Source organism: Falco biarmicus, chromosome 3, assembly GCF_023638135.1.
Source record: "Falco biarmicus isolate bFalBia1 chromosome 3, bFalBia1.pri, whole genome shotgun sequence".
NCBI classification, from domain to species: Eukaryota; Metazoa; Chordata; class Aves; order Falconiformes; family Falconidae; genus Falco; species Falco biarmicus.
This window is the reverse complement of record NC_079290.1, coordinates 10,943,176-10,954,516: the sequence shown is the minus strand read 5'-3', so window position 1 is coordinate 10,954,516 and position 11,341 is coordinate 10,943,176. Positions and strand designations below refer to the sequence as shown.

General features: G+C 37.2%; 1 long non-coding RNA gene across 1 annotated transcript in view; it reads right to left on the bottom strand.

Annotated features, from left to right (window-relative positions):
* Positions 1-7,591: 7,591 nt before the first annotated feature.
* LOC130145428 (uncharacterized) overlaps positions 7,592-11,341 on the bottom strand; it is a 40,808-nt gene continuing 37,058 nt past the window's right edge. The window contains exon 3 of the long non-coding RNA XR_008820548.1: positions 7,592-9,465. This is a non-coding gene — a long non-coding RNA (uncharacterized LOC130145428). The remainder of the gene's footprint in view (positions 9,466-11,341) is intronic.

The window sequence follows — 11,341 nt, the reverse complement described above, 5'->3', positions numbered from 1 at the left end:
TCAGCTAAGGTTATAATGCAACCAAGAAACAGCGCATGTTCAAGCACAGAGACCAAAGAACAATTGTACTTCAAAGGAAGTCTGAAAAACAATCACCCTGCAAGCTCTGTAGCAACACTTACATGAAAACTGAGAAAAGCCCTTTCAGATTTTTCTTTCAGCACACTTAACAACATGGTTAAATATGGGACTGCCAAAACTAAATTAAGGAGTCTTGATGGTACTTATCTCACAAGGAACAGCTTGAAATTCACAGCACCTGGAGGCTGTTGTTTTCATGCTGTTTTGTAAATGACACCATGGGAAAGTGCTAAGTTATCTTCTAGAAATGGAGCTGTGGCAAGGAACTATTTGTAATTAGCTTGAAAAAATGTTATCAGCAGTAGGTGACTGGTTTTTTTTGCAGAGTAGGGTAACTTGGAATATACCTGCACTGCAGTCACAACGCAAACTGCTATCCAACAGTTAAATACCCTAGCTAGTGCTGGGATCAGTCTAACTGTAACCCAACTATAGGCTAACTGTAGTTGCTTTTTTGGATGGTCAGTTACCCAGCCCACTGTTGACATGGTCTGCTTATTACCTGCTCATAAACCCCTGAATTTAAATGCTACTTCTCTGTCACAATAATTTTGTGACTGCAGTCCTTACTGTCCTTGGCCCACATTTGGTTCCCAAATGTACAAGTGCAATTCTACAATACATTAGCTGAAATCAATTAAGTCTTTCTCAGTTTATAGCAACTAAAAGCCAAATTTGACCAATATACTCTGCTGACTCTCTAAATGGCTGTATCTTTACTGATCAAATGTAGTGCTGCTCTGCTAGTTTAAGCCAACAGAGAATTTAGCTATGCATTGGAAAATCAATTGAGTGAAGCCTTCAAACAATCTGAGCTAACCTCTCATCTTGACAAGCACATGGAAACATGTATCAGCACTATTATAACAATAATGAAAAAGTATGAAAGTGGATCTGAAGCTACGTCTGTTGTATATGTACACTATTACTTTGGGAACAGAGAAGAATCTTTGTATAAGAACACATTCTTCTATGCAAATTCATTCCAGGGACTATCATATGAAAAGGATCTATCACACTATGATGTGTCTCTCTGATGTGACAGCTTTGAGATTCTGGATTAATCAGACCTCTTTGACTCCTTTTTGCTGAACGATTAACACACAACAGAGGAATATTTAGAAGTCTGAGAACAGACATATAGGAATAGGAATATGTAGGCCTACTTGGGAAGGAGGAGTATGGATACTCCCATTTTAAAGATGGCAAATGTCTTGCCAGAGGCAGATGTCTTAGATTAAAGGGAAAGTTAGGGAGTCTGCTCAGATTTAAATTAAGAGTAGCTATAGTGAATTGCAAAGTCATTGAGTGCAATATCAGGCTCAGAATCTCCAATTACCTCGCACCATCACTCAAAGACTGTCTTATTCAGTAAAGCCCATCACCATCCTTGTATTTTCAGCTAGCTGCTTCCATCCTTAACTCATATGCTAATTTTTAGTGTTCTTGTAATGAAGCTCACATCTTTTCTTCTTACTGAGAGTAAAAGAAGAAATATTTTTACTTTGGAGAGTGAATGACAACAATGCTTTGGTTGATTGTATTTCAGGAAGGGGTTGAGAAAGCCTTGAGAGGCTTTTGCTATAGTGCTCTCTGAGATTAGATTTACTGTATTCTCCTGACTACAGTGGTCTAATTAGATAGATATTTATTATACAGAGACACAAGCAAAACCCAAATTCAACAGAATAAAGACTTCTGCTAGTCATTGCCTAGCTCATCATCTGTTTCTTAGCTACCTCCCTGGAGTTCTGCTTCTCCAAATAACTGTGTGCAACTAAACTGACTCTTAGGGTGCAGAGAATGAGGATGGTATAGGACAAAGATGGCTCGCTTGGGTGGCTTAGGTTCTGGGCAAAGGTCCTATAGTGGTAACTAGAGGTCCTTGTGTAATTTCTGTAGCCAAAGGCTGCCAACTACAACATGGACATCCAGTGGTTTGTTCTTTCCTTCTTTCCTCCTGCCAGGGTTACAGTGTCAGCTGATGAAGTGGTAATTATGTACATAACTAGGTCTTCATATTCACCCTTCTATGGCCTATTTCTGTATCTGATTAAGTCAAAGAGAAAGTTTCCACTGTATTCAATGATGCAGAATAAAGATTTAGGTGGGGGTTTTGGGGTGTATTTTTTGCTGTATTTTTAAAAAAATATACATAACAGAGAGGTCAGTCTTCAGATGTGCCATGTCAGAGCAAGGTTCCCCTCTTTTTTCCTTTCTTGAAGTGTTACAATAAAGCTGACAAGTCAAGGATGAGTATTTCCTTCCAGCCTATCCAGCCATATCCAGTCACATCAGATTGTAAAGTATGTGAAACAGAAAATGGTTATAGAGATGAGTAAACTGATAACGTGATTAGAGCATACATTTCTCAAAGAACAGCTGGTGACTTTCATACAGAGTCCCCTCCATGCTGTGAAACAGCAAAACAACACATTCCAACAGTTAAGATAAAGCTAAGGACTTCCAGAATGGCAGCCTATATAATGTATTCAAAGGCTCTTGCTGCTTCAGAAAATCCTGTGTGATCAAAACCTTCCTCTCTCCCTTCTCTCCCTTCTGGTTGTAGTTTAACACTTTCCAAAAGCAAATTACATGGTAACAAGATTTGTGGAAAAGATTGAGAAGAATATACAAGTAAAGTCTGGGCCATTTGACAGATGGACCTGAGGGTCACTTATTTTTTAGAAAGAAAAAAACCCACCAAAAAAAGGTTATTTAGATTCTCAGTTCCAAATAAAATCAATTTTGTGGAAGTTAGGCACTTAAATTCCAGTAAAACTGCAGGTCACAGAAAATATCTAGGGCAGATGGCGAATCTTGCTTTTCTCTCCCAGCTCTGCAACTCCTTGTTGCTCACTTATTTTCTTATTGCAGCATCCCACACCTCCAGCATCTGTACTGGTTTTGCATCTCAATTTATGCTTTTCTTACTTGATTCTATGAAGCCTGCTTCTCTTTCCATCTCTCTGGTGCCTGAGTTGCTCTGTCACTGCAGCAGGTACTACATCATGCCAGACACAATTCCAGGGAAAGTCCCATTCATCCCTCAGGGCTCTATGGTGATCTGAGCAGAGAAGACCTGAGCAGAGAAGTGTTTTGCTAATAACCCACTGAGTGGATACAGACTGAAGTATTCAGAGGCTTATAAACTAGTTTGAGTGGATGTTCATCAGAATAAAAAACCAGTACCGGGAAGATCCATCTGCCAAACCTGAAGCTCCTGCTCAAAAGCACAGAGGAGCCCTAGGAAATACTCTTACAGTGCTCTAACATGGGTTTTCCTCGATATTGATTTATTTCTGAGGAAACTGGTCATTTACTTCTGAAAAACAAGAACGTGAAATACTTCAGTCTAAACAGGTAATGTTTGGAAGACATGTAAAGAATTGTAGGAGAGCCTTACAGTAGAAAGGATAGAAAAAATGCTTCAGTCCTTGCTTTGCAGAGAGGAAAATCTTGATACTATGATGTTTTATGATTTCCGTAAGTTCTTCGTGTGGTTTTTTTGTGGTTTTTTTTTTCTTTGTTTGTTTGTTTTTTCTCTTTTTTTCTTTTAGTATTTGTTACACATTAAGAAAACAGAATGTGGGGACTACCTGCCACCCAGTTCACAGACACATATGTGAACACGCACATTTTGTATAAAAGTAAATACATCTGTGGAGATCTACATATGTACACATATATATGTATATTCAAAGTAGTTTCTGTAGCAAGGTATAATTGTTTGGGATAGTGTTCTGTCTTACCAGAAGGAAACTCATTTGTCTTAGCTGTGTCTGCAGACAGCAGTCTTTTTAACGAAGTAAATGCATCTCTCACAACAGATTAAAGTCAAATATGATACTCAAGAGCCTCATTCTCTGCTAACAGTTGAGCTTTCCAACGTGAAGCAATTTCCGTAACACTGGCATGTACAGTAAACTCCTTCTTTGAAGTTAGCTCTAGTTGAACATTAGAGCAATAGGAATATTTTGTGTTTTAAATGTTCTTATCAATATGTTCACTGTCTGACAGGAAAATAATACTGGTAAAATCAGAATACTATGTCAGCCTGAAAAATGCTTACATCCTTGCTTTGAACGAATAGAAGAGAAACACGTGAAATACCCATTTCATTATGTTATTTTTTTCCAGCTTTCTTAGCTAGTTCCTACAGTTCTGTTGTTGCTGTTGCTTTCTTACAGAATATTAACAAACAGAGCAAGAAATTTAATAGTGTTAATAGGTTGTGGTGCTGTTCTACATAAATACATTTTCTGGTCTTTCTGTGATGAAGTATTCACCAGCGAATTCAAAGGAGGTCTCAATTTTGTGGTTATCCGTGTTTTGTAAGAACTGTCTTTGGATTAATGGTCAGCTCAAAAGCTTTTCAAAACTTTCAATGGACTGTTGGGACTCTCTTGTCTGATCTCTTACTCTCCCGAGCCAGAAAATATTCACCTGGTGCTATGTACAATGCTATAGGATGAAAAACACATTCTTCTACGCCAAATGTGATTTAAATTAATTTAAGCCCCATTTATATATTAATGCTGGCCAAAACATAATTGTTCTAAGTGTGTGTATGGGTCAGCAGCTCTTCACTTCTGCCAGTTCAGCTGGAATCCCATCAGAACTTCTGACAGATATTTCTGTCTTCTACAATGAGCCCTCAGAAACCTCCACAGGGACACGCAGGACTGTAGCATGTGCACCTCCCTTCCCATCATAAGGCCCCGAAGAAAGTGCTTACTGTCAATCACCTGTGAGTGAGTGACAGAAAAGTCTTTGTGGCACAGGATCTGAGCAGAAGCCATTTCTGATAACCCACAACCCCTTGTTGTGCTGCTTGTGTTTACTGGGGGTGGATGAACCCCAACCTTTTGAAGGAACACCAAAGTGAGGAATGGCAGTCCACCAAGTTATTCAAGATATTCAGGTGGGGTTCTGGAAAAAAAAAAAAAAAAAGAAAAGCAATTCTTGACTCAGTTTGAAATGTTATTAATTACTTCTAAAATTAACATGTTTTTTTCTGGGAAAGAGGGTAGAGGAAAGTGTTTTTCTTTTACTTATCAGCATAAATGGCATGGTTCTAGCTACAATATGTAATTAATGTTGTCCAAAGCAAATCTTTCATTTAGAATGGAATAGTATCAGTGATATTATTAACTAAAAATATTATTAACTAAAAAACCTCTGTGCCACTCGATTGAAAAAATGCAGATGCCTTGAAACTGAGTGCACATATGATTTCATTCCAAAATTTACTTGAGAATTTGTTTTGTTTTGTTTTTCAAGATACTCATCCTCATTTTAAAATTACATCAGTTGGATTATTATTCCTATTTTAAGTTCCAATATGCAGAACTGTGATGAAAATTTTATTTTCCAAAGATCTTGGAGGTAACTGTTATTAATTTTCCCCCAGTGGAATATTGCTTTTAAAAAACAAACAAAAATATTTTTACGAGTTTTCAGTTATGCAAGCAGATTTCCAAATTGTTCTACCTCTGTTCCATTAGTTGAGTCAGTTAGTCTGTAAGTCAGTATTTTTTTGATTTTTAAATGAATAAATAACAAGTTGGTTTGCCCTCCGTTTATTCTCTCCCCCAATATCTTTGTGTACATACCATGTGAGCCAGTAGGAACAGAACAGCATTTCTATACTGACAATGAATGAAACTTACAAATTCCTTTTGTCTGAAGTAATACTCATAGATAGATACAAGGAAAATGTTTTGCCTGGACTTTCTGCTATATAATAGGATTCTTTTGGGCAAAGAAATACTTTTCATATTTTCTATAACTTTAAAATTTTATTTGTTCACCTCCTCTTTTAAAAACCACATATTTTGCTTACTAATATTTTATATTTAGTCACTGCCTTTGTTTCCAGTTGACAAAGGTGGTCTGAAAAAATGGAAGTAATTTCTTCAAGTAGAAGACTCTTTGCTCTAGTGATCTGAGTCATACACATTTGCTACAGGACAGGAAGAGCAATTGAAAACCAGCTCTTTAACCTACTGGTGGTAGAAATTGATGAGAACAAAGAAATTAGTTTGAATTTCATATTTTGAGAGCTTGCACAATCAAAACACAAAGGGCAGCTGGTTGTTGACAGGCAGGTAATAATCCATATTCTTCAAACCTCATGTTTTGCTTCCCATCACATCTGTGCTTGGAAGAAGAAAGTAGGAAAAAATTAAGAGTTTGTGGGAAATCATGGAGTAAAAAGAAGGGAGGATAGTTCTGTAGGAAATTAGGCTTTCATTACCCATGGACAATTCTCCAAGCAGCTGCAACCTCAGTTGAAGTGTTGTCTCTTTGCTAGTGCTTCCTCCCTCTACCTGAGAAATGTCTTGTGTGCTTTAGTGTTCTTTCTATTAGAACATGTTGTTTTGGGATCTTTTTTTTGAAGGAACTTCTCTCAAAAGGCCACCTGACTATCACTAAACCAACCGAGTCAAATAATTTAGTATGGGAGGAAGCAGTAAATTTTAGGGGCTGTGGATTCCATTTGGGTATATGTTATGGGAAATCTGTAAATATTAGGATATCATGAGGATACCAACCCACACGATTATAAGAGCTGCAACGAGACAGTTACAAGTAATGCAGAGCATAGTCTAATTTCTTACTTAGAAATGGAAATTTACAGTGTGAAATCTCTTTATTCATAACAGCTGCAATTTTTGTTTGTTTGTTTTTGTATACAGCTATTACTATTTCTTATAAATGTCATCTTGATTTTTGATCTTTTAATAATTTGCTCAAAGAAGGGGAAAATGTTCAATGGAAGATTGTTCTTTGTAACTGTATGAACAAAATCTTGGATTCTTGGATCTTATCATCATATCCTCCTGGATCTTACCCCCTTACTGGAATCTACAATCTGTGTGTTTAACATTGTGTATCAGCCATAGGATCACTTACATTTTAAGGTGAAAAAATATATGGAGTATCAATAGAATATTAAACATTTCTAGAAAGCTGGGTGTAATAAGTGCTGGCTAAGTGTCCAAATAGCATATTTAGTCTTTTTCTCACTTTCATTTGTATTAGTTTCTTGGTAGAGTTTGGTAGGGCTTTTGTTGTTGTTGTTCCTAAATCAGTTTCAGAAATGTCAAGGAAAGAAAATAAAACTAAAAAATAAAACTTGTAATCAAGCTCTATTCAATTTCTTAGGGAAAAAAGATGGTTTTAATATGTGCAATGTTTGGCCTTTTATCAAAATATTTAGATTTTTAATTCTTGGCTTGCTTAGAAGTTAAAATGTCTATTGGTGAAATATTTCTTTAGTAGCAGTCACTGCTATGCAGTATACGCAGACAAATTTATGCAAAAAAGATTAATCTTAAGACTGCTTCTAAGAGTAGTTTAAACCCCTGTAGTCATGACAAGAAGTAAAATCAGCACCGCTTGATTTAGAGAACCCCTGCCTCCCTCTTCAGTTATTTGAATTTTCTTTGTGAGCAAGATTTTTTTGACCTATTGGATAGAAAGGAACACTAATTTTGATGAAAGATATGGGTTTCTGAAGTCAAATATTTTAACATTGTTTTGTCACTGTAAACGTGAGATTTTAGTTCACACTGAGAGACAATAGTTGAACTTTTTATAGTGATACCTGTAAAGAATAGAGAAACCTATAGCAAGCCAGAAGGTTTATAGACTATGATATGGACAGATGCAATTAAAATATATTTAAAAATTAATTGGTTATGCAGAATGAGCATATGGTTTCCTTTCCAGACAGCATGTGCAAGTTAAGACCTTTATTTTGTCATAAAGTACAGCTTTTATTTGATCTCAGGGTGTTGTTTTTTGTTTTTTTTTAAATTTATTTATTTTGTTTTGTCATTGATATTGCTTTTTGTTGGCTTCAGTATGTGAAACACCTGGTCAGTCACGAGCATCTGTTCACGATGTCAGCTACTCTGCGATGGCACATTGGCTACCAGTGGCTGTTCTGGTCAGGTTGGGCTGAAGTGAGTGGGCCACCTCATCTTGTCATGGCTCCTACAGGAGGAAAGGGAAGGTGCTGTGATCCTTGAGGTGTGCAGGTGAAAGGCAAGTTCTGTAAATGACACAGAAGTTGGATGGTCTCTCCTCTGGTTCGTATGCAGCTGTCTCCCATTTGTTCTTCACTGATGCCTGCAGATTACCTTCAGTTTTGAACCACGGGATTTCCAATGCCACATGTCTTTCTGGCAGATACAAGCTTATGTAATCCCGAGAGAAAATATTTAGGTTCTTTTTTTACCAGAAATAATAAACTTGGCTTTTTCGTTTTCCCCTTCATATGTAATACTGATGTTGATTGGCATAGCAAAAGTAAATTAGATTGTTGCAAACTTAAAATAGAATTGCACTAAGCTGTGGCTAATAACAGTTCAGTGCTGAAGTTATTTAGTATCAATTACTATGAATTGTGGCATGAAGGGAAAGTATAGTGTAGAAAGGTGGAAAAACAGATTCATCCCATCTCTAATTAGATAATGACAATAGGGGAAAAAGTGAAAGAAGTGTATTAAAAACAGTTCTGTAAGGTTGCAGGATTTCCATGTCAGTATCTTGAGCATCCACATAGTGATCCAGAGGGATCCAGTTTTCTTACACTGAGGTGATCATGGGGTTGTTGCTACGGTATTATTATTTGAATTTGCTCACTTGTGCTTCTCTGAAGCTGTGGAATTGGCTTATCCCTGCTATCTGAACAAATATTGGGCTGTCATGCAGCAATGAAAAGCAAAATGCTGTGACTGTAAACATTTTAATTGACATTTTTGTCTCCAATAAAAATTGTTTTCTCATTACACTAGTCTAAATCTTCAGTATCTCCATGGGTTACTTCCACTTTGATCACTGAACTGAAACCCAGATTTTTTCACAGATACCTTCTGTCCTACTGTGTACATCTTTTATTTTATTTTGGGTTTGTTTCTACATTTGGGAAAATTTCAGAAAGTGTTGAACTAAAAGGTACTGGTTCCGTGTGTTAGAATTCTACTAAAAATAGCTGTCTTCCAACTAGATTAAGATTTAAGCTCAACCTTGTATCACTCCATAGAATACATGGTGGCGTTCTCCCTGGGAGCAATTAGCCTTGTTTTAGCTGTTGGTCATAAGACACATCTCAGGGTTTTTTTTTTTGCATTTTACTGCCAGTTAGGTTGAAAAAAGGTAGACTATTCTAGCAGTAGAAGCCACTGTTAGCTGAAGGGTATTAGGTGTGTGCTGAAAGGCAGTGGATCAAACTTCCAGCTTCCAGTGTGCCTTTCCATATTCACATGTCACCGTGCAAATGCATGACTGGTGCCACCCTGACCCCTGCCATTTGGGTTACTGTAGCTTGCCATCGTGCCAGTAGTGGGGTGTCATCCTCTGTCGTAGCTTGTGCTGCAAAAGAAAGGGGGTGTCTTCCAGTGGGTTTCCTAGTGACTCCATACAGAGGGTGGGAGATGAGATTCACAAGCCTCAGGCTTCCTTCTGGGACAGTGTGTTCTAGGAGCATAGGCTTTTCTGCTTCTTTTTTTTCCTTTCCATGTAATCTGCCCCTGTTACAGACACTTTCTCATAGTTCCTTTCTCAGATCTGCCTCCATTCCTTGCCATTCACATTCGATTGATGTGAAATGGCAGCCAAGAAAAAGCAGTTCCCAGGCTTTATTCTGCTCTTTGTGTGATGACAACCATCAAGTACTTTCTGTAAGTGCTTTTAAATTCCTGACCATTTCTTATAAATATATGTCAAACAGACCCGTACTAGGATGTTCATACCATAACTTTCCTTGTGTCACTTTCATGGGATTTAGTGAAATGAAACATGAATAACATAACTTGTGCACATACTGAACTCTCAGGGACATTCCTTGAAAATCGATTTCAGATAAATCAATACCAGCTTTAGTGAGAGTTTATTATTTTGTTTTGGGAGTAACATCTTTTGTGTGTTGGTACAAAGTCTTTTGCTTATTTATCAAGATGCTGGAAAAACATTAAGTCTTTCTTATGATGACTGACTACTGCTTTGCACTTGCTTCATCTCATGCTGGGATATGCTAAATCTATTTTGTCATCTATTGCTTTTTGGTCCATGTTCTATTCATATAGGACTGGTCAATTCTCTCAAGAGTGCTTAGAATAGGATAGAATAGAATAGAATAGAATAGAATAGAATAGAATAGAATAGAATAGAATAGAATAGAATAGAATAGAATAGAATAGAATAGAATAGAATAGAAATGAATATTTTGAGTTGGAAGAGACCTACAATGATCACCTAGTCCAACTGCCTGACTATTTCAGGGCTGACCAAAAGATAAAGCATGTTATTAAGGGCATTGTCCAAAGGCCTCTTCAACACTGACATACTTGGGGCATTGACCACCTCTCTGGGAAGCTTCTTCCAGTGTTTGACCACCCTCTTGGTAAAGAATTGCTTCCTAATGTCCAGTCTAAACACCCACTGGTGCAGCTTTGAACCATTCCCACATGTCTTCTCACAGGACACCAGGGAGAAGAGGTCAGCACCTCTCTCTCCTCTTCCCCTCCTCAGGAAACTGTAGAGAACAATGAAGTTGCCCCTCAGCCTTCTTTTCTCCACAGTAGACAAAGACAAACTCCTCAGCCACTCCTCATAGGACACATTCCTTCCAGCCCTTTCACCAGCCTTGTTGTCCTCCTCTGAATGCATTCAAGTACCTCAACATCCTCCTTAAATTGTGGAGCACATTTTCTGTTGTTAGAGCTCTTTGATATCCATTTTTTCAGGTTTTTTTTTGTTTGTTTGTTTGGTTTTTTGTTTTGTTTTGTTTTGTTTTGTTTTGTTTTAATGGAGTTATAAGCTACCAGCTGCTTTTTGCTAAAAGGCTTGATAAACAGTAAAAGAAGAGCTTTGCCTCTACTTATCTGATATGTATCTGAATATCACTAATGTTGATCATTACAACCACATGGTAAGCATGTGCTCCTACTTTGTAGATTGTCAAAATGCACCTCTGATAGGGAAGTATTTCAGGAGTATATCTCTGCATAACTCAAAGCAGATTTATTTGCTAAGGGGGGAAAAAATAAGATCTGGCATTTGTGAGCCCATTTTAAGAAATATCTTGTTACTAAACAAGATTAAAGATGAAAGAATATGAAAGAATATGAAAGAATTCCATCAACCTTATTTTAGCAAAGACTAACCTTCAGAATTTGGTTTTATGTTTGGAAATACACTTTCGGAAAAATTATCTACCAGTAGTCCTACTCAGAGGCCAGTTCCAGAG